Below are 14,748 nucleotides of genomic sequence, written 5' to 3'. Positions count from 1 at the left end.
TAAACTGAATACATTTTTTAAAACTACACAATGAAACAAAGAAATGACAAAGAATGACAGTAAAAAGCTTTGGAGCACCTTAAATTAAATATTGGGAGAAAAGGCAAACTCGGCTCCATCATACATTGAATCAGATGGCTCATTCATCACAAAACCAACTGATTACTTTAACTACTTTAATGATGTTTCTAATTGGTAAGATTAGCTAACTTAGGCATGACATGCCAGCAACACACGCCGACGCTACACATCCAAGTATATCTGACCAAATTATGAAAGACAAGCAACATAATTTCGAATTCCATAAATTGAGTGTGGCAGAGGTGAAAAAAATATTTTGTCTATCAACAATGGACAAACCACCAGGGTCTGACAACTTGGATGGAAAATGACTGAGGATAATAGCAGTGTGTGCTCCCAGGCTTGGAGGGAAGCAAAAGTAATTCCCGCTATCTAATTCCCGCTATCTAAGTAAAGCCCCCCTTACTGGCTCAAATAGCCGAACAATCAGCCTGTTACCAACCCTTAGTAAACTTTGGGGGAAAAAATTGTTTGACCAGATAAAATGCTTTTTTACAGTGAACAAATTGACAGACTTTCAGCAAGATTATAGGGAAGGACATTCAACAAGCACAGCACTTGCAAAAATGACTGATGATTGGCTGAGAGAAATTGATAAAAAAAAGATTGTGGGGGCTGTCTTGTTAAGACTTCAGTGCAGCTTTTGACATTATCAATCATAGTCGGCTGCTGGAAACACTTGTGTTATGGCTTTACACCCCCTGCTATATTGTGGAGTTACTTGTCTAACAGAACAGAGGGTGTTCTTTAATGGAAGCTTCTCCAAAATAATCCAGGTAGAATCAGGAATTCCCCAGGCAGCTGTCTAGGCCCCTGACTTTTTTCAATATTAACTAACGACATGCAGGTTTGAGTAAAGCCAGTGTCTACGTATGCAGATGACTCAACACTATACATCAGCTACTTCAGGGACTGAAATGACAGCAACACGTAACAGAGAGCCGCAGTTCGTTTCAGAGTGGGTGGCAAGCAATAAATTAGTCCTAAATATTTCTTAATCTAAAAGCATTGTACTTGGGACAAATAATTCACTAAACCTCAACTAAATCTTGTAATAAATAACGTGGAAATAGAGAAAGTTGAAGTGACTACACTTCTTGGAGTAACCCTGGATTGTAAACTGTCATGGTCAAAAGATATCGATACAACTGTAGCCAAGATGCGGAGAAGTCTGTCCATAATAAAGCGCTGCTCTACCTTAACAGCACAATCATCAAGGCAGGTCCTACAGGCCCTAGTTTTGTTACACCTGGACTACTGTTCAGTCGTGTGGTCAATCTCTCCTGGCTCAAAGTGGAGGAGATTGACTTCATAACTACTTGTATTTGTGAGAGGTATTGACATGTTGAATGCGCCGAGCTGTCTTTTTGAACTGCTGGAGCACAACTTGGACACCCTAAAAATACATGCCATCAGAGGTCTCTTCACAGTCCCCAAGTCCAGAACAGACTATGGGAGGGGCACAGTACTACATAGATCCATGAATACATGGAACTCTATTCCACATCAAGTAACTGTTTTATGGAACAGAGGGGACTGTGAAGCAACAAACACATGCATACACACGATTACATACGCACTATATTGTAATGTTTAAAATGTATAGCGGCCTTCATTTAACTGGACCCCATGAAGAGTAGCTGCTGCGGGATCCATAATAAATACAAATACACATTACACTTGCAGTATGATCCGTTTTCAAAGCAGAGCCAAATCCTATAGTTAAGTAGTGGACCTTTATGGTCATGGCTTGCTAAGACTCCAAACAGGCTTGCAACCGCGGAGCCGGCCTGAGGACCTTGTATAATTGACCGGGCTGGAAAGGGACTGGATGGGGACGTTAATAAAAATTGAGCCAACACATTCACAAGTAAGATCGTTCGCACGACAGAAAACCTAAATAAACAGTCTTAGTCGCATAAACAGGTTAAAAATCATAGAGTGACTGATAACCATATATTATACTTCACTGAAACGTAAGAATAAGATGAGAAAGTTAAATATCAGGAGGGCAACTCAAATGAAGGAGGAGGAGCGCTGAAGGGCTAGAGTGAATCACTGCTGAGGAAACTTGATTGGATCATATACGTTGACATACATATAGAAAACACAATCCTTCTGGGGAAATGGAGAGTGCACGCTTGCGTGTTTGTCAACGTCACCACAGCACCTCTACATGTTGGATTGGGGGAGTCTAATGTATGTAAGGGGGTGATGGCGGACATACTGCATGCTGGTTGGGGTAAGATTTTTGCACACAACATGACAGTGCAATTTGGTGGTTCAAGGGGAACAGTCCCTCTAGTGAGGATGAGAGAAATCGGGGGGTGGAACAAAAGGTTCCCATGTGGCTCAGTTGGTAGAGCATGGCACCTGCAATGCCAGGGTTCGATTCCCACGGGGACCAGTATGAATAAATTATGAACATGTACGCGCTCCGGATAAGAGCGTCTGCTAAATGACACACAAAAAAAAAGGGAAAGAGTTACCGTTTTGCTGTTACTGCTTCTCAGAGTAGAGACCCCTGAACATATATTTCTACAACCCCCACTACGCCTCATCTCTTAGCCACGTCCTATTCTTGTCCCCACCCTCCTCTTCTCCAGTCTAGCTGTGCCTGACAAAGGGATAGACTGTGTGCTACGTGCATTCTGCCGCCCTGCTGCGTTGAGGAAGAGGTCGCTTCATCTCTTCTCTACTAAAAGAAAATAAACACAATTTCGTTGGCAGTAATAGCCCCGGTTGTGTGTGCTCAACCAGCCACCGAGGAAGAGACTGTGGGAAGCTTGAGCGTTCTCCCCTCCCTCCTGCCACAAGGACCCGGCCTCTCTCTCTTTCCGCTTGGTTATGCAATGCACGTCTCTCCCACGGCTTGCACAGGGGACCCGCCACAACACAGCCGCCACCAGCTGCAGGTGCAGACCAACATAGCAACAGCTACGCAGCAGCACTCAAGCTTTCCAGCTCTCTGGGATTTTACTGTTGTACTTGGCTCTTTGGAATACCACTTGCTGAGCGGTGGGCTGTCTGTAGTAGCCGCCGCAAGCGCTAGCGACTCCAGAGTAACCATGCGCGACTGGGCCTCCGGGTTTCAGCGGCAGGAGATAGAAAGGCGCCTCTGAAAGGCACTAATTGCTCTGATCCCGAAGGTGGGAAGCAAGAAAGGAGGAGAGAAGAGGGGGCGTGTACATTTGTCACAGAGACTGTGGCGCTCGCTCTTTGAGCTGCTAAGAGGGTCAAAAAAGACAAGAAGAGCTGAGGAGGAGGAAGAGGGGGGCTGTGGTGGAATTTGGAATTGGAAAGAGAGGGGCGGGAGGATGGGAATCATAGTGGGGAGGGAGGGGGAGCGTATGGGGAGAGGGTTTCTCCAAGCCCCCTAGTGCTTCAGCTGTGGTGGAGGAGAACTGAGGAATAAAACAACAAAAGCAAAAAAACGGAGACTATAGCGCAACCAACACCAAGGCAGCATTTAACCCAGGGGGTGGCGCAGAGGACTGGAGAATTCTTACGGCAAGCAGGGGGTGATTTTTCACAGAGAGCTGTGTCTGCGCAGAGCCACGCACCAAGGTGCAGTTGGGAGCCAGGATCTCCTTTTCCTTTTCATTCCTTCTCTCCGACGCTGGGAGCGAGGCTACGCAGCCAGCCTCCCCCGCTTCCCAGTAATGCAGGCTCCCGTGTGTGGCCATGCTTCCCCGCTCAGGACCCAAAAGCATGCTGGATGTCACCCCACTCTTCACGCCGTAGGGTAAGAAACCTTTTTCACCCCTCTTTCTTCAGCTCACCTCCGCCTTTCTATTCTGTCTCTCTTCGGATGGATGGTAGGAACTGCCTGTTTGAGATTCAGGGGGGCAGCTGTTTCCGCGGGCTGCTTATTGTTGACGGTGTTGTGGCTGTAGCTTTGCGCCGCATGCCTCTCAGCCCTGGCTGGATGTGGCAGTGTCACTGACTGTTTACCTCCCTGTAGATTTCCCTGGGAGGTCTGACACCAGCTAGACCACCGGCGCCATAGAGACACTTACACGGAGTGGTGGGCAGAAAATCATTAACTACCTTTGGCGAAAAAGAGGGAGGGAGGGAGGGTGTAAGGGGCTCTAAATGGGAGCATTAAATTATGCTCGTTTTGACACGTCCAATGTCATTGAACATTTGCGGGGCGTTTAACTTTTGTGTTGCGGCTAGACATTAAGGGATGTTGAATACTAGGATTCTATTGTGGGGGGCACAACAGCTATGGCAATGAATAAACAGAGCATAGGAATTGTTTTGTTCGATCACCATTGATTTCTTCTTGAGGATTCTGTTGGCTAGGCTAGTCGAGGGCTGTTTGGTTCAGTTTTCCCCAGGGCGCCGTATAAAGCACATGTAGAAGAGGACGAGTGGGGAGGGGAGTTGGATGCATCGTAGCAGTGCAGCCTTAAAAGAAACATCTACATTCATTCCCATTATCTTCTATTCTCTTGATTGTGGGCTTGCGTTGTTTCTTTTCTCTAATGTTTGTGTCTCTGTATGTGCCTATGTCACGTGGGCTGCCTCCTTCCCCCCCTCTCCCTCTGCAGATAAGTGCCAGCAGCACCCCTGCTAGGTTGAGCGAGCATAATGGCCATGGGTCCCACGGTCATAACTATTGAGGAGGTGCGGGCGCTGGAGAGCAAGGAGGAGCAGGAGGAGTCCATTTTGGCCTTGCTGGGCATCGTTGGCACCTTCCTCAACCTCTTTGTCATCGTCTTTGTTTACATATACACTGTCGTGTGACTTAAGCCAGAGTCGGAGTGATCCTTCAAACGACAAGGCACAAACCAAGATTCCTTTTAACCCTAAATCAACCTATACTGGATTTGAAATCCAGAGCTCCTCCTCCCCTTAACTTTATACTAGTTAAAAACGACATGAGCAGTTTCCCAACACAGAGAGTGAGGGTGGACAGTTATGTGGAGGAGACGTCTCACAGCCACAAACCTGGGAGATAACAGTGAGCTGGTGGCTACATCAGGACCATAGCTGTGCTGGATCTGGATCCAGGATGGGCAGACAGACACTGGCCCAGCCCCAGCCAGGGTTCACTTTCCCAGGCTACAGGCCAGCACAGCCTGGAGTGGAACATCACCTTGGACTCATTGGCGTGATGAGGGAAACAGTGTTACTGACAAATCTCCTTTGTCAAATGGATTATAAAAACGGAATAAGGGACACTGATGTCACTGGCCTGGATGGTTCAAGGAGCATGGCGTGGAGGAGGCAGTGTATGCAAAGAACACTGGGAAGCCATTACAGATGAACTGTACCTCACCATATCACATTGGTAATCTTCCGGGTACAGCATTTTAAACTGCTTGGTGGGATGTCACAGCGCACGTTACCCCGGCAATGTGGCTCTGGAGGAGCTTTAATGTAATGTGCTGCTTGCCGTCAGATAGGCCACACACGCGCCCGCACACACACACACACCCCAAAACCAAAGGGTTAGTCACCGCTTCTCATGATTTGACAGATCACAACAGAGCGATCTCTATTGTCTGTATCTCGCTCCCGGCAAGAACTGATCTGCGAGGAGGGCAGGAGTGGCAATGACTAGGAAACATTTCTATTCCAATTGACCACCTGGGACTTCAAAACCAAACTGGAGATCTGCAATAAAAAGGGAAGTGGAGAGAAAGACCGATAGGAGAGCCTGCGGTGGCGATGAAATCATCCACAGGAGTGGAAAGGACCTTGTGGGCGCCAGAAAGAAAAGCTCCATTCTGCATTTACTAAAACATAAGGCCTGACTTACACTGTCTCTTTCTGCATATTTTTCCACGTTCTATTCGGTTATTGGGGGGTGGGATGAGGGGACTGACGTATTTGTTCATGTTGATTTCAGGGTAGTGTCAGTAATCCTGTTTCTGTATAAAAAATGTAAAGCTTTTATAAATATATGGATAAACTCTAGATGTACTGTGCTATAGGGAAAATGTAAACAATAAAGTTAGAATGTATGAATTGGATTAGCCTCAAGCCTAATCTATGATGGGTTCTGTGTGAGAATGTATGCATGAGTAAATGCCTGTCTGAGTATGTGAGACCGAACGCATAGATACCAGTAAGGATACGAGACATACGGTGAAGATGGGTGCGTACCAGGACGTTTGTCACATATTCAAAGGGGCTGGATGGGGTCTGTATTTTCACCTCTATTCACATGCTTATAGCATGCCTACAACATGTTCCACTAGTTAGATTCCCTCCTACTCAGATTAATATTAGGATTCAGAGAGTCTTCAGCTTTCACAGCTCGCTTTCAGATGTGTCGACTGCTACTGCAATCGGAAACGCACATCAGGAACTTGAAATCGTGTCAGCTGCACCAACCTCAATGTGCTGTGTGTGAGAGCGTGTGTATGTGCACATTGTGTGTGAATCAATGGGGTCAAGGACACGCAAGATGAAGTAGCTAGCAAGTACAACCTGGGTAACTACACAAGTGAACAACACACACTGTTAGGACACACCACGTGCTACAAAACCAAAAAGGTTCACTGTAATCAGACCAGGTGCTATTAAATGACATCACGTGCTCGCGGAGGATAACAACAAGAAACACAGCAGCCCAATGAACCTCGGCGCAAAGCACCACTATTGACTCCATCTGCTCCCAGCCCTACTTCCATCTGCCTGTTCCTGAAGCTAGAGTAACAGCATTTGTTCCACAGTGCTCCAGTAATGTCAGAAAGGACAACATGCTTTCAAGGAAAGGCTCTTACGAAGGCAATGCCCTTACCATGATGAGTACTCTTACCACGGGGAGGCCTGCCTGCGATCCATACTTACCGCTGCCCTTACCATGATGAGTACTCTTACCACGGGGAGGCCTGCCTGCGATCCATACTTACCGCTGCCCTTACCACCTTACTGCTAACCCAATAGGCATGGACACCCATATCTACTTCAAAACGGCAATACAGAGAAAATTCCATAGTAGAATAGGCGGCCAGCCGGGGGTAGATTGTCATATGCAAATAGGGGGAGGGGAAGCGTTAATGAATCTGGGGTGGTGAGTCGTTTAGCATTCGCCTTGTGGATCCAGGTCCACTAGGAACATGTCCAGCAGTAGGGACGAGCACTGTAGAAATGTAGTCTAGGTGCTGAGAACTGGAGCAGTATAGGGCAGTCACGATCCCCACAAGGGCCTCTCCATGAGATTATGGGGTCTGGGCCATGAATAACCTGTCCAGCCCCCTCTCTGGAAGCCTCCCTTGTTCAGATGACCCACTACATCAATGTACAGACCCATTAAACATGGATGGCTTATAAATCACATCTGCGTTTGAAAAGGGTGGAATCGGAACAAAGACAAGAGGGAAGAGTGGAGGAGATGCTAATGCTGTGGAGCTAAGCCATCTCCGCCCATGGTTTCTGCGCGTAGATAGAAGCACTTGGCCCAAATGCAGTATTCCTTACCAATGCACACACAGAGAACGATTCACAAAAGCGTGGACTAGATGCTTGTCCTGTCTAACAAGCTGTTCCTAACATGCTCACGTGTGAGGACGGTTGGGTAAAAGGGGGTGGGGAGTGAGGGAGAGAAATAAATGTCATTTTCAATTAAAATAGATTAGTTTCGCAGTGACATTAAAAGGCATTACCTCTCACTAATGGTCTAACTTCCTGTGATGGAGTGTGCGGTGGTGTAATGAGTCCCAAAAGGATTGCCAAGACACCGATGACTAATGTGGAATAATACGCAAGCGGCGCAGCCAAGTTGGAAGATTAGCAGGAGGAATGAGTATGGCCTGAGGCAGATAGACTGAGGGGAGAGGGAGGATGGGAAGAGGGGTAGGCAGGGGCCACACTAAGCAATGGGACACAAAAGCCCCCCTCCCCTCCGTGTCTCTTAGGAGAGCATGGGAAAGCTGGGCTAAGAAATTCATCACAGCACGGCGGCTATTAGGCAGCACACTGAGGATGAAGAGCATGAATGGAGACAGAGGAGTGTGGTGCTGTAGCCTTAATGATGCTTTTAATGTCATCTAGTGTGTTATCCCTTAATAAAGCTAGTAGCCAGGTTTTTAAATGTATCGACACTGGATGAATGGTGCATGGTATGACAATGGGTTTGGACTGGAGTAGCCCATCTTAATAGATTTCAAAAGACAGATTGATGTGTTTGGTGTCATTCCTGAAGCAAAGGTACCGCCACTTTTCCGAAACACCACACAATCCAAGCTGCAAGGACCTAGGCCTCCAGAAAAAAATGTCACCAAATCATTAAAAGAATATGTAACTGTTTATACAAGTAGGGCTGAAATTTTGGAAGACGGTAATTGGCCAGCCAAATGACCGTGGCCACCGTAATAACCGTTAAAAAATAGCAAAAATAAACTAAATTATTTATTGAATTGTATTTATTTTGACACGTTCTCCTCCTGACTGCAGGTGCTGCCATAGAAATATAATGAATAGAATGGGCATCCCCATTCAAGTCAATGATGGCATAATGGGTGGACTGGCGGCCATTGCTATTGTGCCCATAGGAGCAAAGCAGTAAGTAAAATGTTAAAATACACTACAAGTATGTGGACACCCCTTCAAATTAGTCGATTCGGGCTATATCAACCACAGCCATTGCTGACAGGTGTATAAAAATCAAGCACACAACTCAAGCAATTTCCATACGGAAACATTGGCAGTAGACTGGCCTTACTGAAGAGCTCAATGACTTTCAACGTGGCACCGTCATAGGATTCCACCTTTCCAACAAGTCGGTCTGTCAAGTTTCTGCCCTGCAAGAGCTGCCACGGTCGACTGTAAGTGCTGTTATTGTGAAGTGGAAACGTAGAGGAGCAACAACGGCTCAGCCGCGAAGTGGTAGGCCACACAAGCTCACAGAATGGGATCGCCAAGTGCTGAAGCTCGTTAAAATCACTTCCAAGTTCAAAACTTTCACAAAGCAACATCAGCACAATAGCTGTTCGTTGGGAGCTTTATGAAATGGGTTTCCATGGCTGAGCAGCCACACACAAGTCTAAGCTCACCATGCGCAATGCCAAGCATCGGCTGGAGTGGAGTAAAGCTCACCACCATTGGACTATGGAGCAGTGGAAATGCGTTCTCAGGAGTGATGAATCACGCTTCACCATCTGGCAGTCCGGCGAACTAATCTGTGTTTTCCGGATTCCAAGAGAAAGCTACCTGCCCGACTGTAAAGTTTGGTGGTGGAGGAATAATGGTCTGGGGCTGTTTTTCATGGTTTGGTTAAGGCCCCTTAGTTCCAGTGAAGGGAAATTAACGCTACAGCATACAATGACATTCTAGACAATTCTGTGCTTCCAACTTTGTGGCAACAGTTTGTAAAAGGCCCTTTCCTGTTTCAGCATGACAATGCCCCTGTGCACAAAGCGAGGTCCATACAGAAATGGTTTGTCGAGATCGGTGTGTAAGAACTTGACTGACCTGCACAGAGCCCTGACCTCAACCCCATCGGGCACCTTTGGGATGGATTGGAATGCTGACCGAGTCAGGCCTAATCGCCCAACATCAGTGCCCGACCTTACTAACGCTCGTGGCTAAATGAAACCAAGTTCCCGCAGCAATGTTCCAACATCTAGTGGAAAGACTTCCCAGAAGAGTGGAGGCAGTTATAGCAGCAAAGGGGGACCAACTCCATATTAATGCCCATTATTTTGGAATGGGATGTTTGAGCAAGTGTCCACATAATTTTGGCCATGTAGTGTATGTGCTGTGATTTGTTGATTCAACGCAATATATTGCATGAGCCACATACATTAGCATCTTTTGAATTAACATTCAACATTACCATGGAATTATTGCGTCAGAATACCAGGCAGCCATACTCCAAGTCAGTATTAGATAGAATGTCGCAGCCCACCCGCCTTGGGGGAAAACAACCCATGGTTACCCCATTGGCTCACTGCAAAAACAACCCTTTTCAAACACATTTTCTTGTTGAAAGCTTGTTTTAGTCAAAGGTACAATATATCTAAAGATTACTTTTCAACATCCACTGCTCCTGAGCATTCTCACTACTTGTAAAAAATGTAACGTAGGGCTTCCCGCATGCCCCTTGTCATGACGGAGCTAGCAGCTAATGACTGGAATATTAAGCTAGCAAAGACCAACAAACAAAACTGACTATACAGCTACAAGTAGTGAGTGGAGTTACAAACGGACTATACTAAACAAGTTCAATATCTTACCTGTGAGGAAATGTTTTCTACACACATAGCTACGTGTAGCCTACTTGGACACCTGGTCCCCACAATTTCCCACGCCGAATAACCTGAAGCCACAGGGCTCTAATTCCCTACATGGGAGAACTGTGAACTATAAATCAGGATTTTTGATCTGGTTACATGTACATTAAACACAGCAGTTGGCGCTTTTACAATGGGGGCCAACGGAAAATAATGTCGTCGTCCCCCCCAATTTGTGGTCGAGGGGAATCCCGTCTCACGACAGAGTATTGCAAGTGTACCCATGAGTTTACCAGTCAAATCGCCAGGTTCCAAGCCCATTCTATTAATTGTATTTCTATATGTACTGCTGCATTGCGGGGGCTTTGCCTTGGTAACCAGACTATTTTGCTTGTTTCAGCAAGTTACGGACTCAAACGCACGGATGCCCGACCATCCCATCTTCAGCCAGCGGTTTGTTCCACACCAAAAGGTTTAAACGGTTATGAAGTTTTCATTTTCATGACCGTCTTCATCCATAACCATCTGCTATACCGTTATACGGCAATTGTGCTAGCTCTTTCTACAAGCATCATGTAAAAAAAAAAAAAATGTAACGCCAGTGAAGGTAAATGGTAGACAAAATGGAAAGTGAAAGCAGTACATTAAGTAGAAATGAGATGGAGGTTTCAATCCCTCCTTCCAGCAGCATATGACAGTTGATCATTAGTGGCACACTCCTACTGAATATCAAGTCTGCCTCTGTCACCACACCCACAGTTATCAACCTCCCAGGGCTGCCTGCCCCCTGCCTTGCACTTAATGCTTTTTGGAAGGAACACCCCCTCCCTCTACTCCTCAGCGCAGCACGTTATATAAAAAATTATAAAACATTTTTTTTTAAAGACGTCAGGAGTGCTTAGGTCTCTTCTCATTTTTATATTACCAGCAACCTCTTGACATTGATTGACAGCTCATGGCTCTGAGGGCTGGCGCCGATACAACAGAGTGAGAGGAGCCCTTGGCTTCCATCAGCGCACACACTGAACCGACTTACACTGACCATACTGCACAGTAGATTCATCACCAAAAACACCATTTGTTATTAAATTGGGTGATAAAACATGTCAATTGAAATATTAGTCCATTTTAAAAGGCAAATGTTTAATCACAACAATGACATAGGAGAAAGGCCAGCGACAATGAAGCGGCAGTAAACATTGTGATTTAATAGCAGACGGCCCCGGCTGCACGTTTGCACACACCACGCTTGAGCGTGTCTGAGGCATTTAAAAGATAATGAGGACCAATTACAATACTCATCTCTTTATCTGCTGTTATTTAATTATGAGACCAGGGGCGCATTAATGCACACCACAACACACATACAGGAACAGACACACACACTGACAACATCGGACAAAGAGGCAGTTGCGGTTACATACACAAAGCTATTAGCTACCTCCACCTGATATGCAACTATTATTGAATTACGTTAGAAAGCAAATCCTTCTGAATGGAGGCTACGTTGATACAGGCCTACCTGCCCATTTCAGCTCAGAACAAACGGATTGAGAAGCATAAAATCATTTTAGGGCGAGTCTATGCACCTTGTCGAAATCAAACAATAATCTGTCCATAGTCAGGGAAGTGATGTCTCCTGCTAAGGGTTCATTATAAGCAAAGTATTTGTAGAGAGAACGCAATGAAAGTTTTTTCAAGGTGATTTTATTTCCTTGGTAGTGTGCCAACTTGCCATTTTATTCCTGGCAATGGCTAAAGGTCTGTGAGCAACTGTTCTGTTAATATTCATAAATAACTGGACAAAAACATAAGCGAACCATAAAATCACCACAAAATGTGGATAGATCACCACAGATTCTCCTATCCCCACAGATTGTGGATGGATTCTACTATTCCCACTAGTGCTTCCCACAGTATACTCAAACTTCTGTACTTGAACATGAAAAACAGTGCGGTACTAGAAGTTATTACTTTCGGTAATTCTGTCAAATGTGTCTCATGGATCAATTGTCAGCCAATGTCCTCAGAGCGTGAAAGCACTGTGCCTGCTCCACTTGACCTGCACTGGGAGACTGGGCTGCATCATGTTAGCTCCCCACTCATGCTGCACAGAAGTTAGCACACTTGAATAATGTGACACGGCACGAAGAAAAGTAACTGTACGCAAAACAACGCCCATACAGGCAAGAAAACTTTACAATGCAAGAAGATACCTGTAGCTTCAGTGACGTAGCGCAGTTTCGCAGCGCAACCCCGCAACGTGGTAGACATTTTGTTCCCTCATGGGGCTGGGGTAATATTTTGCTGTTTAAGAGCAAAGTATCAGCATTCAGACCATGTGAAGGAACCTAATAATAAAAAAATGCAACTGGATTTATTTCAACTCCGTCAGACAACATAAAAGGAATTTAATCTTTACAATTATTGTCCAACAAGTGTTTAAAGGCCATGATTGTTTAAAGGGACATTTCTAAAACGTCCAACTTCATATTCATCATCTCTAGCACCATCCCAACATCAACATGCGAAAATTGCGTGTTTCTATGTTTTGTAGTAAAAAAATAAAAATAAAAATTTGTGTTTTCAATGACATCATCGGTGTGCATCGTGTGATTATAACCAATTTTGATTAGGTATTCCCTGCTAATTGATTGATGCCATTGTAAATACTAATATTCTGCTCTTTTTCACTACAAAACAAACACGTATGTTGAAATTGGGGTGGTGCTGGAAATGAATATGAAGTAGCCTTTTTAAAATTTCGCTTCCAAACATCAGATTTTGCTTTATAGCACTATTACATGCTCCAGGGCTAATTTTGTTCGTATTTTTGGCATGTTTTTCTAGATTTAGAACATAAAACATTTATAGAGCAAACATCCTCACTTCCATCTAGCACGCAAATACTTTAAGTATAGGTGGCAGAACAGTGATTAAAATGTTTTCAGAATATTGACAAAGTACTCCAGTGACGGAGTTGATAAATCCTCAAAATTGACATTTCTGCCTCTAAAAATAAAAAGTTAAATGCAAACATCAGTAAAATGATTCATTTGAAAATCCCCAATAAACACTATTCTATCAGATGACAAACAAAATCTGTGTTGATATTTTACAGAGTTGACACTCTTCATTAAAGTAGTATATACAGTAGCAATTTTGCTTTTCAATTTTGCTTTATGACCCAAATCTAATTAAATGTAACACACTTGAACCAAAATTGTCTATCAGGCAGAGGGAGTTGACACTTTAGGGATGTGACCATGATGCCAATATTGTTGTTTGAATCTATCAAAAGTAGAACTTTAGAGACCATGAGTGGTCTTATTAAACTACATTGTAATAAGGACATGAATAAGGGGTTCTAACGGTATTGCGGACCCTGCTCATTCCTGATTAATGTAGGATTTTAAACAAATCTGACGGAGTTCCTCAAATCTCCAGACACATCTTTCAGGAATCACAGTTCTTTAAAGTCAGAGGGTTATTGCAAGAAACCACATAAGAATTAAATATTGATACATATTATTCTTGTCTCGTGAACGACGTCATTACTGGTTAAAGAGACCGAGCACACACTTATAAAATAAGCTACTTCTATGCAAATGTTGTTGACCAGTATAAGAAAATAAGTCCCAAATGGAAGGGAAACAAATTTTCATGTGGATAAAAGATGACATCCGCCAAAACAAGCTCAATAACGCAATGCATGCACACACTTACTGAATATGCATTCATGTGAACAGGCCTAGGCTACATCTTCATTTATAAATAGAGAACCATTTAAATAAATGATTGCCATTTTGTTATTGTTAAAAACAAAGTCAAATGGATTGTATGATTGATTCATTAGTGCATACATGGCTGTCTCTGAAAAATGTTGACGTAAAAAATGTTCAAGGTAATGATATTGAACTCACTATTCCCAACGATTGAACAGAGCAGGAGCCAAGTTTGTCTGGATCATTCTGTAACTTTGGTTTATGCAAGGCTCATATGAAAACAATCCAGAGTCACAGCTGAAGAGACAGCAAACCTAGTCAGAGCAATGGACTGACCCATCATTTAACTCGGTGTTCAGTTAGCTCTGGGTCAGCCCTCACCACCAGGGACGAGGGATTACCTTTGAGGATTACCATCATATCCTGCTTTCACAGAAAGCCTTTTCAGATCCTGATCACATCAGAGTACAGACTCCGCACATAAAGCACTGTAGAATGACGATGGTACATGCTCAGAATAAGAATTACCTTCACTAAACTTTTCTACCACAATACTCGAGGGACAAAAGGTTCTAAGAGTTGCTCGGTGCGGGGAACTAATTATTTCTAACAAAAACGTCTGTTGCATATTAAAATAATATATAACAGCATAGAGAATGAGATCGTGTAGAGCGGTGGACGCTTCCTATCTATCGTCAGAAGATAAAATGTCATCCAATTTTCCTCATAATAATTACTACCAGACGAAGTCA

General features: G+C 44.3%; 1 protein-coding gene and 1 long non-coding RNA gene across 23 annotated transcripts in view; one reads left to right on the top strand and one right to left on the bottom strand.

Moving 5' to 3' along the window:
• The window catches only part of LOC112254114 (baculoviral IAP repeat-containing protein 6), a 136,564-nt gene that overhangs the window by 39,932 nt on the left and 81,884 nt on the right, over positions 1-14,748 (bottom strand). The gene's annotated exons all lie outside the window — the stretch shown is intronic.
• On the top strand, positions 3,418-6,065 carry LOC121846695. The gene is made up of 2 exons (XR_006083643.1): positions 3,418-3,826; positions 4,638-6,065. It is a non-coding gene; the product is annotated as an uncharacterized LOC121846695 (long non-coding RNA).

The sequence above is a fragment of the Oncorhynchus tshawytscha genome, linkage group LG01 (genome assembly GCF_018296145.1).
Source record: "Oncorhynchus tshawytscha isolate Ot180627B linkage group LG01, Otsh_v2.0, whole genome shotgun sequence".
In the NCBI taxonomy this organism is placed as follows: Eukaryota; Metazoa; Chordata; class Actinopteri; order Salmoniformes; family Salmonidae; genus Oncorhynchus; species Oncorhynchus tshawytscha.
The sequence above is the reverse complement of the archived record's forward strand: the minus strand, read 5'-3'. Positions and strand labels throughout refer to the sequence as shown.